This window comes from Triticum urartu, chromosome 6A, assembly GCF_056163025.1.
Source record: "Triticum urartu cultivar PI428250 chromosome 6A, HENAU_Tu73, whole genome shotgun sequence".
NCBI lineage: Eukaryota > Viridiplantae > Streptophyta > Magnoliopsida > Poales > Poaceae > Triticum > Triticum urartu.
The window spans coordinates 178765725-178782219 of NC_141878.1; positions in this window are offsets into that span (position 1 = coordinate 178765725).

A 16495-nucleotide genomic window follows, 5' to 3' on the forward strand; every position below is an offset into this window, starting at 1 on the left:
TGGCCAGGCGCGGTAGTACCGCTGGCCGCGGGCTGGTTGGTGGGTAACGGTTGGATCCTTTTTCCACACTATATAAGGGGTCCCCTTCTTCCCCGTTGACTTACCTCTTCCACCCCTAAGCTCCATTATTGCTCCATGCTCCATTTTCGCCCGATCTCACTCCCTAGCCGACCAAACTTGTTGATTTGCTCGGGAGTGGTTGAGAAGGCCCCGATCTACACTTCCACCAAGAGATATTTGATTCCCCCCACTAATCCCTTGCGGATCTTGTTACTCTTGGGTGTTTGAGCATCCTAGACGGTTGAGGTCACCGCGAAGCCATAGTCCATTGTGGTGAAGCTTCGTGGTGTCGTTGGGAGCCTCCAATTGAATTGTGGAGATTGCCCCAACCTAGTTTGTAAAGGTTCGGTCGCCACCTCCAAGGGTACGAATAGTGGAATCACGGCATCTCGCATTGTGTGAGGGCGTGAGGAGATTACGGTGGCCTTAGTGGCTTCTTGGGGAGCATCGTGCCTCCACACCGCTCCAACAGAGACGGACTTCCTCTCAAAGGGAAGGAACTTCGGCAACACATCCTCATTTCCACCGTCTCCACTCTTGGTTATCTCGTGCCTTTACTTGTGACAGCTTATTTGTTTCATATATGTTGCTTGCTTGTGTTCCTATCCTTGTTGCATCATATAGGTTGCTCACCTAGTTGCATATCTAGACAACCTACTTTGATGCAAAGTTTAAATTGCTAAAGAAAAGCTAAAAATTGTTAGTTGCCTATTCACCTCCCCTCTAGTCAACCATATCGATCCTTTCAGGCGCCGTAGTCAAAACCCTCTCCTCCTCCTGCAAGCAACCACGCGCATTGGCGAGGGAGAGATGTAGTAAGCAAGCTTCTCCTTGTTCGGCGAGTTGACGGGACACATCAAAGCACTACTAGTACTAGTCCATACTGCATCCTTTCCGGTTAATATGGCTTAATTCGAAATGAGAAAAGTACACTGGCAGTCAACATATGTAACAATACGCTCTTTACGGTCACTATATATAGTTTTGCGGTGATTATACAATCACTAGCTCATCGTAGAGCACCGTATTGCACCCTACTGACCGGCCACATAGTCGACATGGCACTTTGTTGACTGGTTAAATTGTCACCTGGTTCCTGGGTCCCACCTGTCAGTTGGCAGAGCAAAGAAATTAGTTAAACAAAACTTTACACAGGCGCGACAGGAGTCCAACCCTTGCGCGTGAACCACCCTGGCTGTGTATGTGAGTGCATGCACGTGTACCCCCGTGATCTTCCAACAAAGAATGTACATCGGCTAAAAAACAAAGAGTGTACATCTACACTTCCAACGCATTTAGCCTTTAATCTAAATCGATATTGATTGACTAATGCACCAACTTGTGCTCTAGCTATAGGCTACATGTCTATCCTTAATTACAGCATGCAACAACCTTCATTTAATATTCCTCTCTCAATGGTCGCATGCACACATAAGTCTGCTACTTTTGGGCATTAATTATGCCCTGGTCAATGTGTAAATCTCTAAATGTACAGTCTTTCACGGACGTAGGGAGTAGGTTGAGCACTTGAGCGTGAGCGTGTGTGTTGCATCATGTGCTGTGTGCCGCATGGGTGCATGAGTGTTGCATGCGTCCATGTGTACGTGTGAGTGTTGCATGTTGCATGCATGCATGAGGCTTTTACTCCCTCCCATTGACATGCTCATATTTCAAGTCTCCTCTGTTCCCTCCATATGGTGATACTCCCTCTGTTCTCAAATATGGAGTAAAAGCCTCCCTCTGTTCCCAAATATGGAGTATTTGTCTTTCTAGAGATTTCAACAAGTGACTACATACAGAGAAAAATGAGTGAAGCTACACTCTAAAATATTTCTACATACATCCGTATGTTGTATTCCATTTGAATGTCTAAAAAGACTATATTTAGGAATGGAGGGAGTAGCAAATAAACATTAAGTTCTCTTGTTTTTCCCTCCTTGGTCACGGTGCACAACCAAAGATGACTTATTCACCTGGATGGAGGGAGTAGATGGTCAAAGTTTGACAGAAAATTAATGCATTGGTAAATATAATTTTTTGAGGAAATCGAGTGCATTAATTGAGTGTTTTTGCAAACTACAAAAATTATTCCACCACTCATCATCTACCTTGGTTGATGAGATTTTTGAATTGATCCCTATAAACAGGAAAGGAGGTAGTACTAGTACTCCTACATTATTGACGCAGGGTGCCTTGGCAAATGTTTCATCTTGTTGGACAGGATGATCGTACAGGCATAGGGATACTATAGGTAGGAAGTCTTTGCGATCCATTATTCCCCATCTCGGTCAGAGAGAACTATTCAACTAGTCTTCACAGTGAAGTGACAATACACTCTGCAGCAGATGGGACACTTAATTAATAAGCTGAACCAGTGTGTTGGTGTTACTAAATCAGCCTTACCCAGTACTGACATCATGTTTGCCAGTGGAGCATGCTTCCGCAAATATGCCTGCGCACCTCTCTCCTCCATTAACTAACATATGGGCCCTCTTGAGGTAGACCCACATGTCATCGGCGTAACTATTTAAAATTCGAAGGACGGTATATCCTGGTAGTAGTGGTAGTAGAATTGAGATTTAATGCACTTTCTTCCCCGTCTTTCACTCTTCTTCCTCCTCTCTTCTTCTTCCTCCTCTCTTCCCCATCGTCGGCAACACACCATTTCCCCCCGCTCACTGCTCGCCTGCCCGCGCCATCTTCCTTGGTAGCTCGCGCGTACCATATCCCTCCGCTCACTGCTCGGCCACACACGCCATCTTCTTCTCTCGCCCACCCGAACCCACTTCCCCGCTGGCTCGCAGGTACTGAAAACCCCAATCACTCAGCGCCCTAAAAAATCCTATGGCAGAACCGATTGACACGCAGAGCCGCGATTGGAATTCCCTCCTCGATGTTCTCTAGGAGCAGATCTGTAATCGTATGGACCTTCTCAGCACCGTCCATCTGGCCGCATGCTCGGTGTCTTTATACCGTCTACTCGTCTGAAACCGGCCGACTCTTTTCAAGACACCCTACTTGCTGATGCCTGATCCTTGCAGGTGGCCAAGACACTGACTTGACGATCCTACGGAGGTTGCCGTGGAGCCCCTCGACATGATACCACTACCCGTCCACCTGTCCTTCATGTGCGGCCACTACTAGGCGGGCATGAAGGCCAACTGGATTGTCCTCATCCACCAATCCGGTAGTCCGTGGCATCTCATGGATATCTACACCCAGCAAGAGATCACCCTTCCATCATTGGATACCGCCGCCATCGAGCCTCGCAGCCCGCCGGACACTCCTGCCTACTACGCACGAGACACGTTGAGCTTTTGGCTCGACCTCTGTTTGCTGAAAGTTGTAATCTGCGAAGTGCCCATGCCATCAGAAGACTACATGGACTACAGGCTCATTGCCTTGTTCAACATGGGATTAGTCTATCTGGAATCCGGTCGCCATACATGGTTATGGCTCATCGTTAATCCTGTTGAGGCAACATTTCTGTCTGATGCTATAGTGCACGATGGCATCGTTTAAGCCGTCGACACACGGATTGGCTACCTATACTGGTGGATTCTATCATCGTGCAATTGTTCTATCTCATCTCATCTTTACCTTATGAATATGACTGCCTGTTCATTATTACAAATTTAGAATAGATGGTATGTCTATAACCACATCATTGCCATATGTTCCTCCCATTTCCTAGATTTTTATGACCACACATGTTATTGTTAGAGTTGATATGAGAACAATTGGCATCTAATGATTGTTAGAATAGATATTATGAGCATAACCTCATGATCGCTATATGTTACTCTCATTTCCAAGATTTTTATAACAACGCATGTTATTGCTTAGAGTTGATATGAGAACAATAGTAAGTGCTATGGTAGAATATGAGTAGGCCCTGTCATAGCTATTTTCCTCTCATTGTTACATGATGTTTGAACCATGACATATTGCTAGAATATGAAAGCCATTGGCTTATTTTTTTAACTTGGGGTATGATTATGACCACGACATTGCAATTCTCTGTCTATGATATGTGTCATCGTTATAATAATATTAATTCCACACATACTCTAAACATGATTGTTTATTATTTCCTTTTGGTCTCCAATTTGAATTGTTGCAGCAGACGCAAATGCGCTGGCCTTCATGATTCTAGGACCTGAAATCATACCAACCGAGGGGTGGTGGTTTATCGCTCGTTCAGCTGACGGCGGTCATTTGATGCTCATTCGCACATACAAAATTGACCAAACCATTACATCAAACCACATGCAGTACAATGCCTGGGGCATTCATGACATTGATGGCTATGGCTGCTTCGTGTTCGAGAAAGATCCCAGCTCCATTGGGCCAGGCGTATTCAACTAGAGGCGGGTTTATAGCCTCGGCAACCACTCCATGTTCCTCGGGCTCAATTATCTGATCATCCAACCAATCATCGGTCATATCACCGGTGATGATTACCGTGCTATGCAACTTCCATTCGCTAGGGGGAACTGTGTTTACACATCATACCATGGGTTTCATGAATCAACATATCTAGAGATTTGTCGACACAGCTTGTTGCCAGGTACTCTTTAGTGTGTGAAAGGCATTAAGCTTCCAAGCGATGGATGGCTTTTGCAAACCCAACATGCGGCGATGTGGTTCATGCCAACAAAAAATATGCACAACTTGATTCATACTGATATCTAGACTGAGCCATGTATCCTACTACTGTAGCACGACCCTCTTTTGTTGGATATTATGTACTGTTGTTAGTTTGATGCACTCCTCTGGTTTGAAGGATAGATACCTTTCTGGGATCAAGTGCATCCTAACTCACCTGCGTAGGATGTACTGATAATGAGATGGAGATGCTGTGCAGAAGCCTTATATAAGTTAGTTTGGTATTGGTACTTGTACTACCTTGTTGTCCGCAAGTTCGTATTGTTGTCAACGATCTTTCGGTATGAACTTGGCATTTACTTCCAACCATCATGCCGAGGGTCGACGTGGATATAAAGCTGAATCATTTGTTTCAAAACGAATTTTCAGGCACCTGATTTTTATTTGATGGGTAGCATAAGCACCTGCCATTCGAATTCCCAGTTCTCCAAATTTTTCGAAACAAGTGCATGCAGTTATTATCATGATGAAAAAACAATATACCAGCTGCACCAGTTATCAGTGTGTACTTGCAGAATTCTCTCGTTTATTGAGCAGGTATATTATTTTTTTAGGTCGAGCAAGTTTCAACTGGGCTGTAGACTGCCAGGCTTGGTTTTGTTTTTAACAGGCCCAGCCCATGACGACAACGGGGCACAAAGATCCGGCAGGTATCTACTGGCCTCTGGCCCGCCAACATTAGTTATATTTTGTCTTAAAACATCCGCACGCAGATTTTTTACTGAATCAAACACACAGCCTAGTTCTATTTTCCTCTTGAAACGTCATGTCCTACTTCCGGTTTCTAATCTCTACCTATAGTTTTACAAGTTCATATACATGTATCATTATATTGAAAATACATAAAGTTCCCTTTTCATATTTACATCCTTATTTTTGTTGTTGTTTTCCCTCCCAGCGCTGATATTTTACCAGTGGTTTTCCCTTAAACCAACTCAATTGTCCCACGATTTTTTTTGGCAAATCAATAAGTTCTTAAAAAAATGTTTATCATTTCGGGATGACAACAGTTCGGACTCCACCAAAATATGCAAAATAAGGTTGAACTTTTTGACCGTGGTCCTGGGAAGAAAATGGGGTGTAATAAATTACTTAAGAATTAGAAAATGGGCTGCAAATTATAAAAAAATATAGCAAATGGGCTCTATGTTGTCTGCCACAGATTTGGAGGCTGTCTTGTGGGCCTACTAAGTTCATGCGTACACAAGGTTTCTCAAAAAAGGAACTTAGTGAACAATCGACTCTACCAGCGTCAGACCATTAGATGTCAATCTAACGGCAATCGTGCTTCTTCAGTCTCTGACCTTCCTGCTCCAGCCGCCCAAACCAGTGTCGACGGAACTGCCTGCTCCCGCCTCCCGTGGATGGCTGTGCTGCCGGGCAGGCCTCACGGCCCCACCATACTCGCCTCCCTGGCCTGTCTATCCCTCTACTCACCCACACCTCCTGTTATTTTCCCGCGACGGTAGCCGAACCAGTCAACCCTCGTACTCCCCACCGCCTGGGCAGCCACTGCCATGTCTTCCCCGGCTCCGTGTCGTTCCCTTCGTAGGCCTCGCCGTCGTCCACCGCCCTGGTGCTCTCGGTGAGGCGTGGTCAACTTGGTCAATGAATGACATCCATCGAAAGTGGACTGTACGTGGAGAGGCTGACAGCTGAGTCCACGACCGCACACAAGGAAATGCCTCCTTATTACGCGCAAAATAGTGATTCCTCCACCTGGCATCTCGGACCCACCGGATGGGCCACTGTATCTCATGAAAAAAATGTTCCCGCCACTGACAACTCGAACCCACCAGCTATATCTTCGCACGCAAGGAAGTGCTTCCTTATTATGAACAAAAAAATGAATACTCCCCCTGCTAGCTGGGACCCACCATATGGGAGACTAACTTGTGGGCCTACTAAGTTGATGCGGGTGGAGGGCTTTGTCAGCTTAGTCAATATGAACAATTCTAGCTCCAGTGACCGTACGATGTCCATGCAACGGCCGTAGTGCTTCTTCAACCTCTGGTCTTCTTGCTCCAGCCAACCAAAGCAGTGCCGGTCTTGCAGCCTGCTCCTGCCTCCCGTGGCCGGCTGTGCTGCCATGGAGGCCTCATCGCCCCCTACTACTCCCACCGCTGGCCAGGCCATCCCTCTACTCACCCACACCCCATGTTATTCTGCGGCGACGGTAGCCTCACACTGCAGCTGAACCAGTGAACCCTCGCACTCCTCTCCGCATGGGCATCCACTGCTGTCGGCGTTCTAGGAACGTGGGTCCCCAGACTTGCCCGCCTGCGGCCCACGGCGTGGCTCTGCGAGCGGGCCCATACGGCCCATCTTCACCAACAAGCTTTCAAGACCCTCGCGAGGGGCCAAGCCTCGCGAGGCGGATGACACAAGACCTCCTCAGGAGCGACCTCACCAGGCTGGCTCGCGAAGGGTGGAGAGTTGAAAGCAAGGCAAACCTCGTGAGGTTCCAGTGACGTAAGCCATGACAACCAAGGCCAGGCAGGCGCCAGTGCGCACAGTGTCATTGTTTCCTCTTTGGTGCCAAGGGAGCAAGCGCAGGCGCGGAGTACCGAGGCGTCAAGCAAAGATTTCCATATCAGTGCAACAAGACCAAGACAGTAGGAGGGCAAGACATAGGTCACCATGGAGCCCAAGACGGCGTCACCACCAGAGCCTTTTGCAAGCGAAGGCTGGTTTTGTCAGGATAAGCTGTACTAGTTGTCCCATTTCAAATTGGCCATTGTTGGCTCCCTTCCCGCTCAATATTTGGGGAGAGGACCAGGGCCTCTATAAATAGGACTAGCCACCACCATAGCTACGGGGATCGATCGGACGGATCGAGAGAGACCAGAACTACCACAATTTCATCGAGCACAAGAACACCTCTCCTCAGGAGGCTGTTCATCCCCTTGTACTGTTCATCCTCAGCGCAAGAGGCAATCTACCACCACCACACCGGAGTAGGGTATTACAACACAATGGTGGCCCGAACTAGTATAAGTCTTGTGTCCTTTGTGTTGCGAGTTCATTGAGTTAGCCCGTGAGATCTTAGCGAAGTTAGGACGTGGATCGGTAGCGGGAGATCTTCGCGCACACCCCAGTGTTCAAACCTTGAGGGTTTTGCCGGAACCCGTGATCCGACATTTGGCGCACCAGGTAGGGGTGCGCCGAAGCTTCCCTTCCATCGCTCCGCGTCCCGTTGCTTCGTCGTCTCCATGGCGGACGCTCGCCATGCTCGCGCTGAGTGCCACGCTGCCCTTGTTGCCCGCATTGCTCAGACGGCTCCCGTCGGCGGGCCACCCCGTCGCCTGCCGCCAACGCCGCCACCGGCCCGGCGGGGAATCAGCATCAAGCATCGTCACTGCACCCCTCGGTGCGGCGGGACGGCCGCACCACCACTCCATCACTCACCCCGGACAGTTCGTTATCCCATGGTCGTCGCGCCCTCGTGGACGCACATGCCGCTCTATGCATGGCGCGCGAGCTCCTACGCTACCTCCCAATCGACGACCTCTACGAGGACTGGCTCGACCACATCGCCGAGCTTGTCAGCGCCATAGGGGGCTCCCCTGTGCCGTCCCTTTCACCGCCTCGCCCTCCGCCAGCCGCGGGCGGCGTGGCCCATGGAGCGCCTCCACCACCTCTGCCCCAAGATGGAGTCTTGGCGCCCAGGCGCGCGGCCCCACGGCGCGATCTGCCGCGTACGGCGCCCGCACAAGAAGAAAAAGCTGCCAAGAAGTCCCTCGTCCGCGAGAAAACGCTCCCCCGCTCCCTGTGCCACCACGGCAAGACCGCGTGCCGCCTGCGGCGGCGGTGCGCGGACCGTATCAAGGACAAGTTCTCCACCAGCGTAGAGTCCCGGTGACCACGGCAGGATGCCGCACCTTCATGCCTGAGCTGTGTAGCGTCACTTGGCCGGGCAAGTTCAAGCCAGATCTGCCACCTCGCTACGATGGCACCCCGACCCCGTGGAGTTCCTGCAGCTCTACGAGCTGAGCATCGAGGCGGCCAATGACGATGAGAAAGTCATGGCGAATTGGTTCCCCATGGCTCTCAAGGATGGTGCCCGCTCCTGGCTCCTGAATCTGCCTCCAGGCTCAATCTCCTCCTGGAACGAGATGCGCGACTATTTCGTCGCCAACTTCCAGGGCACTCGCGACAGCCCACCGGCTGCGGGTGACCTACGTCGCGTCAAGCAACAACCAAGAGAGACTCTCCAGAAGTACATCCAGCGCTTCAACAACGTTCGCCTCAAGATCCCCAAGGCGACGGATGAGGCCATCATCTCCGCATTCTCCGATGGCGTCCGCGACGTCAAGATGAAGGAGGAGCTCGTCATCCACGAGGTGCTATGCACGTCCCTGGAGCTGTTCAACCTGGCGACCAAGTGCGCAAGAGCTGAGGAGGGGTGCCTATCCCTCCTCGAGCTCCCAGCTGTGGACCCGGAGGAGAAGAAAGCCAAGGCCAAATACGTCAAGTGCAATGGAGTAGCCGTGCTCGCGGAGGAGCCGGACACAAAGCACGGTAGGTACCTGCCCGAGTCATCCAAGAGCAGCCGACCGTTCTGCACCTTCCATAACCTGCACAGCCACAACACCTGCGACAGTCAAGAGCTCAGAGCCATTCGAGAAGGACGCTTCGGTCGATGCCCCGAGTGCAACGACAGAAGCTACGACTAAGGAGGAGGACGTGGTGGCGAACGCATGGATGACCATGGCCCGCGCTAGGAGTGGCGCGATCAGCCTCATGAGGAGAACTGGCAGTACCAGCCTCGCGAAGGTGCCTGGAGGGACCAGCCTTGCGAGGATCGTCCTCAGGGTAATGCTGGGCTTCCTCCACTGCCGTCACCAAGAAGGAACGACGACCACCACCAAGACGAGGGGCTGGGGGCTTCTAGGAGCCGCGTGCTATCGCCTGCATCTTGGGCGGAGCTCAAGGCCCAGCCTCACAGTATATCTTCAAGCGGTTTGCTCATGAAGTGAATGCAGTCCTCCCCAAGCTCGAGGCCACGCGCCCGCTCAGGTGGTCCCAGTGCGCCATCACATTCAGCTCGGCAGATCAGCTCAAGTGCGTGACTACCGCCGGCATCCTCCCGATGCTCTGTTCACCAGTCATTAGCAACGTGCAAGTTACCAAGACTCTCATCGACGGCGGCGCAGGGCTCAACATCCTGTCCGTCGACACGTTCGACAACCTTCAAGTGCCATATGATCAGCTTCAGCCCACCAAGCCTTTCTTAGGAGTGACTGACGGCTCCACCACCCCGATCAGGCAGGTCCGCCTCCCAGTCACCTTCGGACAGCACAATAACTACCGCATCGAGCTCATCGACTTCGACGTCGCCCACATCCATCTGCCATACAATGCCATCCTCGGGTATCCGACCCTGGCCAAGTTCATGGCCATGACGCACCACATCTACAACATCCTCAAGATGCTAGGAAGTGGCGGGATCATCACAGTCCCCTGCGAAGAAAGAGATGCGGTGTTCTCCCTCGAGCACGCCTTCCAAGCAGCGTCAATCGAAGACCCCGACAACAATGCAGCTCGGTATCCTCCTGAGGTCGTCCCCAAGAAGAAGAAGAAGAAGCAACTCCGTGGCGGACCTCAGGAGGGCAGCGCCGCAAGTGGCACCTCGTCAGGATCAGTGCCCGCGCCTGGGGCGTCTCCCTCTGTCGCATAGGATGGGGCGCCCTGCGCCCTCCTCGGGCAGGGCTCGGGGGATCTCTTCTGGAGGGCCTCAGACCTTGCCAACGTCACAGGGGAGGCGCTCGGTCACCACTTGGAGGCTTGTTTCGTGGCACGTCTCCCTCAGGAGGACACTAGGCAAGGAGCGCCCGGCGCTCAGGAGTTCATCACCAAGGTATCTCAGGAGCTTCAGGAAGGAAGAGCAATACGCGGTGACCGCCGCCCACCTAGCGTTGCTCCCCACCCAGGCGAGGGAGGTGAGCTGCGCATCTGCATCGACATCCCAAGGCTCAACCGAGCCGCGTCTCAGGAGCACTTCTGGCCTCTGCGTGTTGGGCGCTACGAAGGTCCACCTCATAGCTACGTTCATATGCCGCTATGCCTGCCGAGCGTGGCTGCTACCTTCCAGCACAACCTGCGGAGCATCATGGCGGGCCTGGAGGCTAGGCACCACGTAGTCCTGGCAGAGATGGTGACGGTCCTCAAGGGACCGCCCGGACCCCCAGAGCCTCCCGAGGCTCAGGGCCCCGGCGGCTCGTGAGGAGCAACCCCTTCACCGCGTACCCTCAGCTGCCTCAACACCCCTCCATCAACGGAACCAAGTGACATTTTCCAAGTTCATTTATCTGGGAGCGCCCAGGGGGCTGCATTATTCCCAGGCCGCGTGGGTCCGTCCCTGTGGCATGTATCCCTTCCTTTCTATGTCTTTAGTTTACCTTGTTGGGGGCGCCCCTCGGGCTGCATCATCCCCAAGCCGCTCGGGCCTGACCCAGTGGCACGTATCGTTCATGCATTTACCTAAGCTAGGTTGCCTTTCGTGCTTAATTTATCTATGACTATCACCTGCTTGATTGTCGCCCATCGCGGGAGCCGCACGCCGGTCATCTTTCTTCAGGACCCTTCGCGTGAGAGGGTTGGGCACGACGTTTATGCTCGGGCCCGTCCCTGCAGCGTCGATAAATCCAACAGCCGAGCTCTGTATGGCGGGACAGCCCTGTTCATGTCACCTCCTGGGGCCATTGGTGCTTGGCTTTCTCACACGATAACCTCAGGAGATTCGTTCGGCGCAGGTTGTCTAATCCCCTCGCAGGACCAAGGAAGTGAACAAGAACCAACACCAGGCGCAACCTGCCTTGAGGTAGGGCCTCGTGAGTCCCGCACTGGCTCATGAGTGCCCAGACACACCTCGTCTAGCCCTGCCGTGCAAGCCACGTGTCAGGGCGGGGCTGTAGACGACCCGGGGGCTCTCCACAATAGGGAGTCCCCTCCCACGTACTAGTGGAAGCTCCATGCTCCGCGCTGGCAGTCGACACTGCCGAGGAGCGGCTATGCCTGTGCAAGTGCGGAAGCGCCATGGTCAGTCCTGGTGATAAACAACTGAGGGCGGCCTCACAGCCATATCAACCTCAGGGAGCCTCCGGGCTCGGTGTCTGGCCTCAACGCAATGCCTTCCCTTGGGAGAGCCACGCGAGGGGGCTGGGCACGGGGGCTGCGCTCGGGTCATGCCCAAGCGTATGCCACCCTGCTAGGTCCCTCAGACCTAGTCGTCGCGCGCGCTCCCAAGCGGAGGTAAGGTATGAAGGTCGTTTGAACGTCAAGGGGGATTCCTGAGCATCGCGACTCAGGAGCCTAACTGACCACGTAGCCCCTCACTCCTTGGCCCGTCTTGGTCTCCGGTCGGCCCAACGGCGGTTGAGGTATGCGCGGGGTCGGGCCGTGCCGACGTAGAACACAAGACCAACCATTGCATCTCCTTTCCACAAGCTATTTGCGCGTCAAGGGGGACTCATGAGCATGGCGACTCAGGAGCCTAACTGGTCACGTAGCCCATCACTCCTTGGGTCCATCCTGGTCTCCGGTCGGTCCAACGGCGGTTGAGGTATGTGCGGGGCCGGGCTCTGCCGACGTAGAACATAAAGCAAATAGGAAGAAAATCACAAAATCTCAAAGCAAATATTACAATACATATTGTTCTCCGAATACCAAACACAAGTTTAAAGGCCTCCACGAGGCACGCTACATGCTGCAGGAGTTTCAGCAGGGAAGAAGCCGCAAGCCAGTCATCCCTCAACACCGCTGGCACCTGCAAGAGGTGCCCCCTCCTGGGTGGCGTCATCTTCACCTACACCACCGGTGGAAGGCGCAGGGGCGAAGGTGTTGAACTTCTCCAGCAGGGCTTCCACTTGACCCTTCCCGGCTGTGGCAGCAGCCGCACAACGCTCCTCGTGCACAGGCTCCAGCAGCTCGTCAAGGCGGGCAGCAGGATCGTGAAGATGGAGGTGGCTGAAGACATGCGCCAGCGCATCTAAAGAAAGGACGCGAGCCTCTGCCTCTGCCATGGGGCCGATGCCACGCACGACTTCCTCAAGTGCATCGACCAAGTAGGGAGGCAACTGGGCGGGGCCGTCCTCATTGGTGGCCAACGGCTTCTCCAATCCCTTCTCATAGAGTGACTTCAGGGCCTTGCGAGACCTCTTCTCCAGAAGCGTGAAGGCCGCGCGGTCCTCGGCCAGAACCTTCGCCTTGGCGTCAAGATCGACCCCCTTTGCCTCCACCTTCCGCTCCAGCTCCTCCAGCCGGCTGCGTTCAGTGGCCCGCGCCTTCGCTAACTCCCCCAGCTCGGTGTTGCGGTTCTTGATGGCATCCTCCCGGGCCTTCATCTCCTCCTCCTTCGCCTAACGGCCGCGAGCTTCTTCTGCGCACTCATCTCGCAGACTCATCAGCTCATCTTCCAGTGCCCGATAGTGGTCGCAGGCGGCTTCGGCATCCTTCAGTGCCGCCTCGCGATCGGCCACAGCTTGAGCAACAGCCCGCTTCTCCTTCTCAGAGGTCATCGCGACTTGGCTTAGCGCCTCTTGGACTGCAGCGTCAGACTGAAGCCAGCCGGAGGCCAGCTCCAGGCGCCCAGCTACCAGGCGTGGATCTGCGCCCAGGAGATCTTCCCGCAGCTGAGTCATCTCTGAAAGGGCATGCTCTAAGACAGTGGGGGAGGCAGAAGAACCTGGGAGTAACGGCGCAGGAGGAGGAAGAGGCGTCGTCGTCACCATGGCCTGGGAGGCAGGAAGCTCGTGAGCCCCTTGGACCTCAGCACCCAAGCCGGACGCTGGCACCTACTAAGTCAGCGGCGCTTCGGGGGCTGATTCCTCCCGAGGATGCTCCACCCAGCCTCACGAGGATGATCGGACTGGAGAAGCATGAGCACCATCCCCACCATTGCTCATGGAGAGGGGCGCGGTCGCAGGAGGCGACCCGGACTCAGGCAGCACCACCTCGTCCTCCCTTCTCCTCTTCACCGCAGGCGGCAGCTTGGTTGCACAAAAAGGGAGAAGAGTCGGAAACAAGCACCAACAGCAAAGACAAGAACGAACGACAAGAGGCCGCAGTATAAGCAAGAACAAGATGAAGCTCAAGCACTTACTGGTCCACAATAGCGTAGTCCACCCTCCGCTTGGTGAGATTAAAGCCGGAGAGCTTCGCAACCCAAGGTGCGGGCGCGCCAGCTCCGAAAGCAGAAGCAGGAGCGGCAGCTGGGCCGGAAGCGGCTCCAGGCGGCGTCGGAGCAGAAGCAGCGTCCCGGGAGATCAACGCAGATCGGTCCGTCATCGGGACGACGAACGGCTCTCCCCTCTCCAGGAAAGGCGCGGATGATGTCGGCTTTACTCAAGGGGGAGGTCTCCCCCATCCCTTCGAGGGTCACCTTCGAGTCTTCCTCCTCCTCCTCTTCCTCCCACAGGACTCACCAGAAGACAGCTCCACCGGCGTCGGCACCGCAGGAGCCCCGGTGAGCACTAGCAGCACCAATCCGCGCCCATCAAAGGTCGGCTTGGAGGCCACGACCAGCGCCCCGTGCTTGTGGCGGAACAAGGGAGTGAAGACATTTGACGGATACTCCTAATCATCCCCAACCAGAAGGCGGAGAGCTGCGGCCAGCTCCTCGCTGGACAAGGCCTTCGGGCCCAAGCGAACCTTGTCCTCTTTGTCCCCAAGCTCCCACAAGGGGCACGTGCGGGCTTGAAGCGGGGCCACGCGCAGCACCAGGAATTCTCTCAGGAGCATGGCCCCTGTAATCTTCGCCGCCTTCGCGTTGCCCGGCTTTAGGTCGGACTTCATCTGCTCCAGCACCAACTCGCCCGCTTGTCGGTGAGCTTCACGCAGGACCACGCCTTGTCGGACTGGGGCATCTCCGCCGGCAGCATCAAGCGTGGGTGGATGCATTTAGCATCCATCATGGCCCACTTGCTCTGGAAGCCATCGGCTTTCTTCCCCGTCTTCGAGATCGAGTTGGCCTTGCCGGCCGTGATGAAATTGACACATCCAGAGGTGTGACCCTCCTTGGCGCGGAGGGAAGAAGTGGCACAGAAGGGCCACGAACGGCATCACGCCGAGGTACGCCTCGCAGTAGTAGGCGAAGATCGACAAGAGAAGGATAGAGTTGGGATGAAGATGCAGCGCTTGCAGCCCGTAGTGATGAATGACCTCGTAAAAGAAGTCAGAGAAGGGGGGAACCAGCCCTGCGGCGATGCTGCTCGTAAAGAAGGGGAAGAAGGTGCTTCCCTCGGGATCAGGCACGTCGGAGCCGGCCTGGAGTCCAGTCTTCCCCTTCTCGTTGCTTTCCCCCGCCGTCAGCAAGCACATGGCGGTGAGGTTCTTCTCCAAGACGTTGGGCGCGTCGAGAGCTGGCTCGTACCAAGCCAGCGACGAGGCGGGCTTGACCCTCCGGGGCGCCATTGGTCGCCGATGCGGGAAGGATGGGACTAGATCTGGAGATTTTGGAGGCATGATGCAAGAAAGGGGATCTGAGCAAGACGAAAGGAAGCAGTGAAGGCAACCACTGTCTACGCCAACCTTTTGACAGTCGGGCAGTTGCCGAGGCAGCATGGGGAAGCATAGACACCCACGTCCAATCAACCGCCATGCATCGACCAAGGCCGCAGGCTATTGGGGCCCATGTCGCTCAGCACTTGCCCCTTGGCTTCGCCTCGAAGCCAAGCCCGAGCGCGCCTTGGGCCCGGGGGCTACTATCGGCATTCTGGGAACGGGGGTCCTCAGACTTGCCTACCTGTGGCCCACGGCGTGGCTCTGCGAGCGGGCCCGTATGGCCCATCTTCACCAACAATCTTTCAAGACCCTCGCGAGGGGCCAAGCCTCGCGAGCCGGATGACACAAGACCTCCTCAGGAGCGGCCTCACCAGGCTGGCTCACTAAGGGCGGAGAGTTCAAAGCAAGGCAAACCTCGCGAGGTTCCAGTGACGCAAGCCATGACAACCAAGGCCAGGCGGGTGCCAGTGCGCACATGTCCTTGTTTCCTCTTTGGTGTCAAGGGAGCAAGCGCAGGCGCGGAGTACCGAGGCGTCAAGCAAAGATTTCCATATCAGTGCAACGAGACCAAGACTAGCAGGACGGCAAGACGGAGGTCACCATGGAGCCCAAGACGGCGTCACCACCAGAGCCTTTTGCACGCGAAGACTGCTTTTGTCAGGATAAGATGTACTAGCTGTCCCCTTTCAAATTGGCCGTTGTTGGCTCCCTTCCGGCTCAATATTTGGGGAGAGGACCAGGGCCTCTATAAATAGGACTAGCCACCACCATAGCTAGGGGGATCGATCAGACGGATCGAGAGAGACCAGAACTACCACAAGTTCACCGAGCACAAGAACACCTCTCCTCAGGAGGCTGTTCTTCCCCTCATACTGTTCATCCTCAGCCCAAGAGGCAATCCACCACCACCACACTGGAGTAGGGTATTACACCACAACGGTGGCCCGAACCAGTATAAATCTTGTGTCCTTTGTGTTGCGAGTTCATCGAGTTAGCCCGTGAGATCTTAGCGAAGTTAGGACGTGGATCGCCAAGGGGAGATCTTTGCGCACACCCCAGTGTTCGAACCTTGAGGGTTTTGCCAGAAACCATGATCCGACAACTGCCGCGTCTTCCTCAGCTCCGCGTCATCTCCTTCCTAGGCCTTGCCATCGTCCACCGCCTTGGTGCTCTCGGCATGGCATGGTCAATGTGGCCAACGATCGACTTCCATCGGAAGAGTACTGTATGTGGAGAGGCTGATAGCTGGGTCCACGGCCGCAAC